This window comes from Galeopterus variegatus, unplaced genomic scaffold (genome assembly GCF_000696425.1).
Source record: "Galeopterus variegatus unplaced genomic scaffold, G_variegatus-3.0.2 Scaffold6206, whole genome shotgun sequence".
Classification (NCBI taxonomy): Eukaryota; Metazoa; Chordata; class Mammalia; order Dermoptera; family Cynocephalidae; genus Galeopterus; species Galeopterus variegatus.
Genome location: NW_007732317.1, coordinates 17534 through 24679, shown reverse-complemented (window position 1 = coordinate 24679; position 7146 = coordinate 17534).

Genomic DNA, 7146 nt, shown 5'->3' with positions numbered 1-7146 from the left:
TGCTGGCTGGAGGGTGTAAGTTGCTCTCAGCTTCGGAAGGCTGAACTCAGTTCCTAGGCACATGGCAGTCTTACAACGTCACAACATACTTCTTCAAAGCCAGCAGGAGAACAGCTCTCTCCAAGAAGAGCCCAGCCCACCTGTAGAAAAAGACTTATCTGATTAGATCAGGTCAGCCAAGGATAATCTCCCTTTTGATTAACTTACTAGAAACTTTAATTATATCTGTAAAAGTCCCTCACTTCTGACATATATAATTTGTTAAATGTAAGACAGAACTTCCATTTGCATGCAAGGGAAGGAACTTTACAAGCACATGGTCATCAGGGGCTCTTTTGGAATTCTGCCTTCCACACCACTTATGTAAAGATAGAATCATAAGGAGTGGGAAAAATAAGTAAAATATAAAAATATAAAAATTTTATGAGAAAAGATTTTATCCTGAAGCAGATCAAAATTACAAAAAAATTTGCTATGAAGTTTTAAAAAATCTTAGTGTGTAATGCAGCAATCAATTCTATGAATAAAGTTTGTATAGAGATAAAAGATGAAACATGAGCTGTCCAACCTCAGAGCCAGAATTAGAAAAATAATAAAAATAAAAACCTTTTACAGATAAAAAGATAAAAAAAGAAAGAGCCCATGAGAAAATAGATACTGTCAAAAACAAGGTAATGTGGCAGATAGAAATGAGAGGACCATATGAAATGATAACAGAATGCTAAACAGTGAGAAAATAAAATGAAATGGAAAAATAATAAATAAAAGAAACAAATAAGCTTCAATATCTCATGTCATGGCTCTCCCCCACTCCCCGAGAAAAGCAAAAACCTAAATAAAGGAAGAGAATACATATTTCAACATATAATTATTTTTTTTCATGTTAAAATAAAGGCTTATTGAAATAAGTCTTATACATATTGAAAGTGGATATAATATGTCAGAGCAAATCCACTCAGAATATGTCATACTATGTTATATCCTAATAAGTTTTTAAAGTTTGAAGATTAACCAGAGTTCTTTGTGTAGTCCAATAAAAAGATGATTAGATCACATTTTGGGGGGAAAATATCTGGATCATCTCATATTCTCCACTGAAAATTTTAGTATCAGAGGACAATGGAGGATCATCTACAGGAGCCTAAAAATGGCAAGTGTGACTCAAGGAGTTTATGTTCCGTCAACTGTCCCTCAAGTATAAAGGTTAAAATATGCTTTCAACATGAGAGAATGCAAGGCATTTCCATTAGCCTTTCTTGAGAAACAAGTACAAATATATTTGGACCATTAAGAAGAGAATAGATGAGCAAATTAGTCACCAAAAACTGGCTAAGAGAGTTGTTTACATTCAACAAAAGAAAGAAAAAAAGAAAGAGAAGGAAGGAAAGAAGAAAGAAAAATGAAGTAATTACTATAAACAGAACAAAACAAAAACAACTAGTAAGTTTTGCTTTATTTAGATGTAAGTTCCTTGTTTAAAAAAAAGATATATATATATATATATATATATATATATATATAAAATTAAGAAAAGCAGATAAAAGCAAACAAAAATTCTGATTAAAAGATAGTCAAGAATTATAACAAATATTTTGTTTATCTCTTACAAGCTATGTGTTAAAATCTGAATAACATGGGCCAATTCCTAGGAAAATATAATTTACAGAATTTTGTGAATACAGGGATTTCCTTATAAAATATTTTAAAAGTTATTATGTAACTTCAGCCAAAAAGATAATAATCATATATTTTCAAAGAATTACTTTTCAGCCATTAAGTAAAAAGTCATTGTAATGCTATTAAAATAATTTAAGAACACAAAATGTATGGAAAATTTTAAGTTTTTTCTATGAAGTGACATATGTCCAAAACTCCCCAAACAGATTGGAGTGTAAAAATTATATGACCTTCACTCGAGGTGTTAAACAAGTTGACACAATTCAACAAACATACTTGAAGAAACTTACTTAATAAAACAATAAATTAATCTTTTCTGAGCATGATAAATATAAGTTTATCAGATCCCAATCTAGCATCAAATTTAGTAGTGTTACACTAAAGGCATCCCAACTAATATCATAAAAATATAAGAATATGTACTATTACCACCATTAAAATTTTTTTAAACAAAATCCAGACATTATACATGATTACACAAACATTGAAATCGTGTGCACAATTTAAAAATGATTCATTAATTAAAACAGCATAAGCAAACTCAAAAAGCAGTTGACAAATTTAAAGAAAACATTGTAATTCACATTACAAATAAATTTCCGTAATCTATAAAGGGATCCTAAAAACTAACATAAAAGACAATCAAAGAGAAAAATATAAATAAATAATATAACAAAGAATTCACAAAAAAGGCAATATAAACAGCCTTTCAAGTTATAAAATAGGATCAAATGCAAATTAAACTACATGGAGGAAGTGGGTTTTATCCAACAGATTGGCAAAAGGTCAAAGATTCGATAACACTCTGATGCTGTATTGAGATGCCAGGCATACTCAAAACATTGTTGGTTAGAATGTTATTCGGTACAATACCTAAGGAGAATAATTTGTCAATGTTTACCAAAACTATAATTTTATATAATTTGTGATACAACAAATATACTTCTAGTTATATATTGTGCACACATAAAATTATGCATATACAAAGTTATTAATTAAAACATTTTATAACAGCAAATATTAGAAGCAACCTAAATGGCAATCAATATGGGACTGGCTATTTAAATTATAATAAACCCATACAAATAAATGAAGAAGCTGTATATGGAAATATATGATAAAATATGAAAGACCTTTTATTTATTTATTTATTTATTTAAGTTTAATGTTACTTTTTTTTTTTTTTTACATTCTATCATGTTGCAGAGCAGTTGTGGGGAGGGGAAAGGGAAAGGAAATAAGGTGGGAGGAGGAGGGAAGAGGAGGGGGAAGGGGCATGGTTGAAGCCAGTGGCACCCCCCTCATTCCTGCATGGGAGACCAGGGGGCTTCCAGTGGTGGCTTGGTCATTGCCTGCCTGGGTACAGATGTCATAGGGGTGTGGCTGAAGCCCTTGCCCCCCGACTGCCCTATCTCAGAAACCCAGGAAATTCCTGCAGCAGCTCAGTGGTTATCACTGGGCTGGTTGCAGGTGTCAGGGGCTGAGGCCCCTGCCTCTCTCCTTTCCCTGGCTTGGCAGCCCAGGGGACTTCCAGTCCTTCTAGGTTTTATAAGAGTTCTTTGGTGATGAGAGACCTTTACTAGTTGATATCTAGGTTTGTCTTTGGTCTGTTGTATTTTGTTTTATTCTTTCAGTTCAGTGTTGGATTATTTGCTGTTCCCACCACTTATAATCTGCACTGGAAGTAATTTGTTCTCCTTTGCTTATTTCCTGTGGCCACCAGTAGTTGAGCTCTGGGGTTGAGCTAAATTGTTTCTTTGCTGCTGATTCCATAGGGAAGCCTTTTTGTGCAGCTCAGGTTTTAATGGTTGACTTTATAAGTGCTTCCTGGACTTCTGAGATCTGGTGTACCTGGGTTGGATATAAACTCTGGTCTGGACCTGAGTCTTTTAAGCAAATGGCATCCCCTGCAGTTCTGTATTCCTGACCCGTCTCCACTGAGTCACTATGCTGATTGAGGGGCAGAGCAGCTGTTCTGGCTGTGCCCTAATGTTCTCCAACAGGGCCTGTCTCCCCTACCTCCCATGCTCCAAACACTTGCCATGGGATAGGCTGTATGCCAATCCCTTGGGGAGGCACCCTGGCCTCTGAGAGGCTCCTTTTTTGCAGTTGTTCTGGCTCCTCACTCCTATGTGGGTCCACGGGAACCATATTAGTAGTCTTTCTGGCCTGGAGGCCACCAAGGCCCGCTTTGTGTTTCTACATATAGTTTTTGATTTTTCTGTAATTTTCCTCTTACTAAAAACATAAAATGAAAATTAATCAGTTCTTTCTCATATTATGCGGCCAGATACAAATGGCGACATAACATAAAACTGTACTGATAGGAACAATCCATGATAGGTAAATTCACGTACACAGAAAATGGAGTGGTGGTCAGGGACTGGGAGAGGCGGGATGGAGACAGCTTAATGGCTACAGAGTAGAAGAAGCTGTTCGGTCACTAGACGGTCGTAAGGGTTGTACCATATTAAAAAGTGTACTTAATGCCACTGAATTGTAATTTTGAAAATATTAAAAACACTTTATTCTATACAAGGGATATTATTGAAAATAAAAGATTAAAAAATTTGAGGAGATGCAGGACACAGACAAAAACGAGGAGAAACACAGCGTCAAGAAAGGGGAAGAACAGATCTGGAGTGGGGACTGGTGAGGGTGTTTGTGGGAGCTCTGGAGACAGGGATCCCCTGGGTGCTGGTGTTTCTTCTAATCTTCTGATGTTTCAGAAGCGGTTACATCAGGTATCTCTGGCTCTATCTCTGAATCTTGATCTTGCTACTCTGCTTTCTCTTCCTCTGGATCTTGCTGCTGCACTACATCTTGCTGCTGCTGTACCTGCTGCTCTGGCTTGGGATTGGGATCTTGCTCTCACTCTGCCTCTGGGAGTGGAGGTGGAGCTGGAGCTGCACCTGGAGCTGAACACAGCACTAGCTCTTGGTAGAGTTGTTCAGCCTGGGTGGAAGCTGGAACTGGAGAAACAACAATTGAAAATATCAACGTGAGTTTCTATGTCTCTTCGAAGGACACTGTCTTTCTGAGAAGCCTAAGACCAGAGACCGAGCCTCAGAAAGTCTCCCCACACTGCAGAACACTGCATGATTGTTCTGAGTACTCAGTGCCCCGGTCCCCAGCCTGCTTCTGGAAACTCTGCTCTGTGTCGCCCAGCCCATCCCCCTCCCCAAACCCTCACAGGCACCCACCCTCTTCCTTCTCAACCTCAGTCTCTGACTCACTAGGCTCCAGGTATTCCAGCTTCTCCAGCTGCGCAGGAAGAAGATCAGCCTTGCGCTCCACCTCTGAACTCAGCCTATAGACATGTACATAGGCCAACAGAAACTCCAAACAATGAAATTCAGGAGGCTCGTGGAAATCAACGGAATAGAATTCCAGCCAGATCTTTAGGACAGAGGACATGGCCCTGGGTGAGATAGGTGGGTAGCAGCATCAGAGGCCTGGCCTATCCCTCTTTCTGCCCTGCCAGGTCTTCACTGTGTGAGCTAAAGCCATGTACCCTCTACCCCTGCCTGTCCATAGACCAGCCCCTCCAATGACTACCCCCAGTATGGCAGCTGTGGCAGGGATGGGACTTGCGACCAAGGAGGGGCTGGCAAAAGCCTCCATGAGAGGATTCTTCAACCACTGGTGTGACCACGTTTCCCTTTTTCAGAGAAACCTGACACCCTCTTTTGTCTGTGTCTCAGCTGTGTCCCTGCTGGAATGAACTGTCCTCCCCAGGAGGGTGCAGTCTGCTCTGGGCATTACTCTCTGACACAAAGGAGGTGTCCAGAAATATCTGATAAATGAGGAAACAGAGGGTGGCTCTGCTCCCCTGGCCTACCCAGGGCACTTGAAAATCCCAAACTTGAGCTCACATGTGGATGTACTGCCCAAGTGTCTGCATGAAAATCTGCATCTCCTTTTCCTGCTGACACCGATCTCTTGGCGCTGACCACACTGTGCCCCCAGCACCAGCTGAGCATCCCCATAGAGGCTCCAGCTCCGAGTGTGAGCAAGATTCTCTGCATAGCTCCTACTCTGGCTCAGCACAGGCTCTGGGGGTGTGAGCAGGGCTGGGTGAGAGGGGGTGGGGATGGATTCTCTCTGGTCTCACTCTGCTCTCCAGACTCTCACACACCCTAAAGTGCCTGGGTCCCCATCCCCAGCTCATCTTGAATCCATTTCCTGCAGGCTAACACTGAGCCCTCAGCCCTGTAGCAGGAATCATAAGGTGTGGGGGAGCCAGAGTTCTGCCTGCCGCCCCCCCTTGCACAGGCCCCCACAGACCACATGTAGTTCTTTGGAGATGGGAGCCCCTCCATCTGCACCCAAACCCCACTTACCATTTTAGCTGCTCCAGGGATTCGCCATCCCCATGAAAATGAGAAAGGATGCTTCGGTACCTAGAGGAGGCCAGTAGGGTGTCACATCTACCATATGGTGGCACTACCTGCTTCTCATGTCTACTGTGACTGTCTCACCTCTGACTTGAATGGAAGCCCAGGAGGGCAGAGAATGTAGTCTCCTCAGTTCATTGGATTATGGCCAGTGCCCAGAAAGTCATTGCACATAGTGTGGCTTCACATATGTTTGTTGAAGGAATGAACCCCAACCAACTCCCCCAAGATATCTGGGTGCACCTGAAGCCGCTCTGCCAGCCCCTAGTCTCCCTGATTTGAATACACCCAGAAGCCTGCAGATAGAATCTCAAATTTCCTTAAAAATGTGAAAACAGTGAAGCCCAAGTCAAAGAGGTCACTGAGGGATTACAGAGACTTCCTGATGGGGGGGCAGGAATCCTGAATGAGGACAGCCATGGCCCCTCCAGCAGACCTTCCACAGGGCTGGACTCAGGAGCAGCAATTTCCATGGGGAACCCAGTGGAGCTTGTTCCTGTTACCACCCCACTGATCACAGGACGAAACTGAGGCTCAGAGTGGTGTGGTGACAGTCCCAAGTCTGACAGCTGGGAGGTGGCCTAGTGACACTGTGCGATTGAGGGCCAGAGTGCTCACCTGAGGAAAAGCAGGTCCAGCACCTGCTGGGGACTGGCAAAGTTCCTGTAGCTGAACAGAAACGTGTGGACGTAGGAGCAGTTGCCACCCAGGACAGCAGGCACCAGGTGCTCCACCCACTTCTTCAGGATGCCTGCCAGGACAGGCTACACCATGTGAGTGGCATCCGGGCTCAGGGAAGACTTGTCTTCACTCTAGGACAGGACAGGGGAGAGATACACAGTGACAGCACCATGAACCCACAGGAGGGAAGGGGCTGGAGGCCAGTCTTAACCCATGGAGGACATGAGAAGACAGCCGGAGGGCACAGGGTTCATGTACAGGGTGGTGGTTACCACCACGGCAGTCCCCTTTCACCCTCCAGCCATTACCTGAGGTGTGAACACACCAGGACCAGCAGGTTTATAAAACCCCCACCCTCTGCCCCTGCCCAGGGAGGGTGTCCCATGTCCCC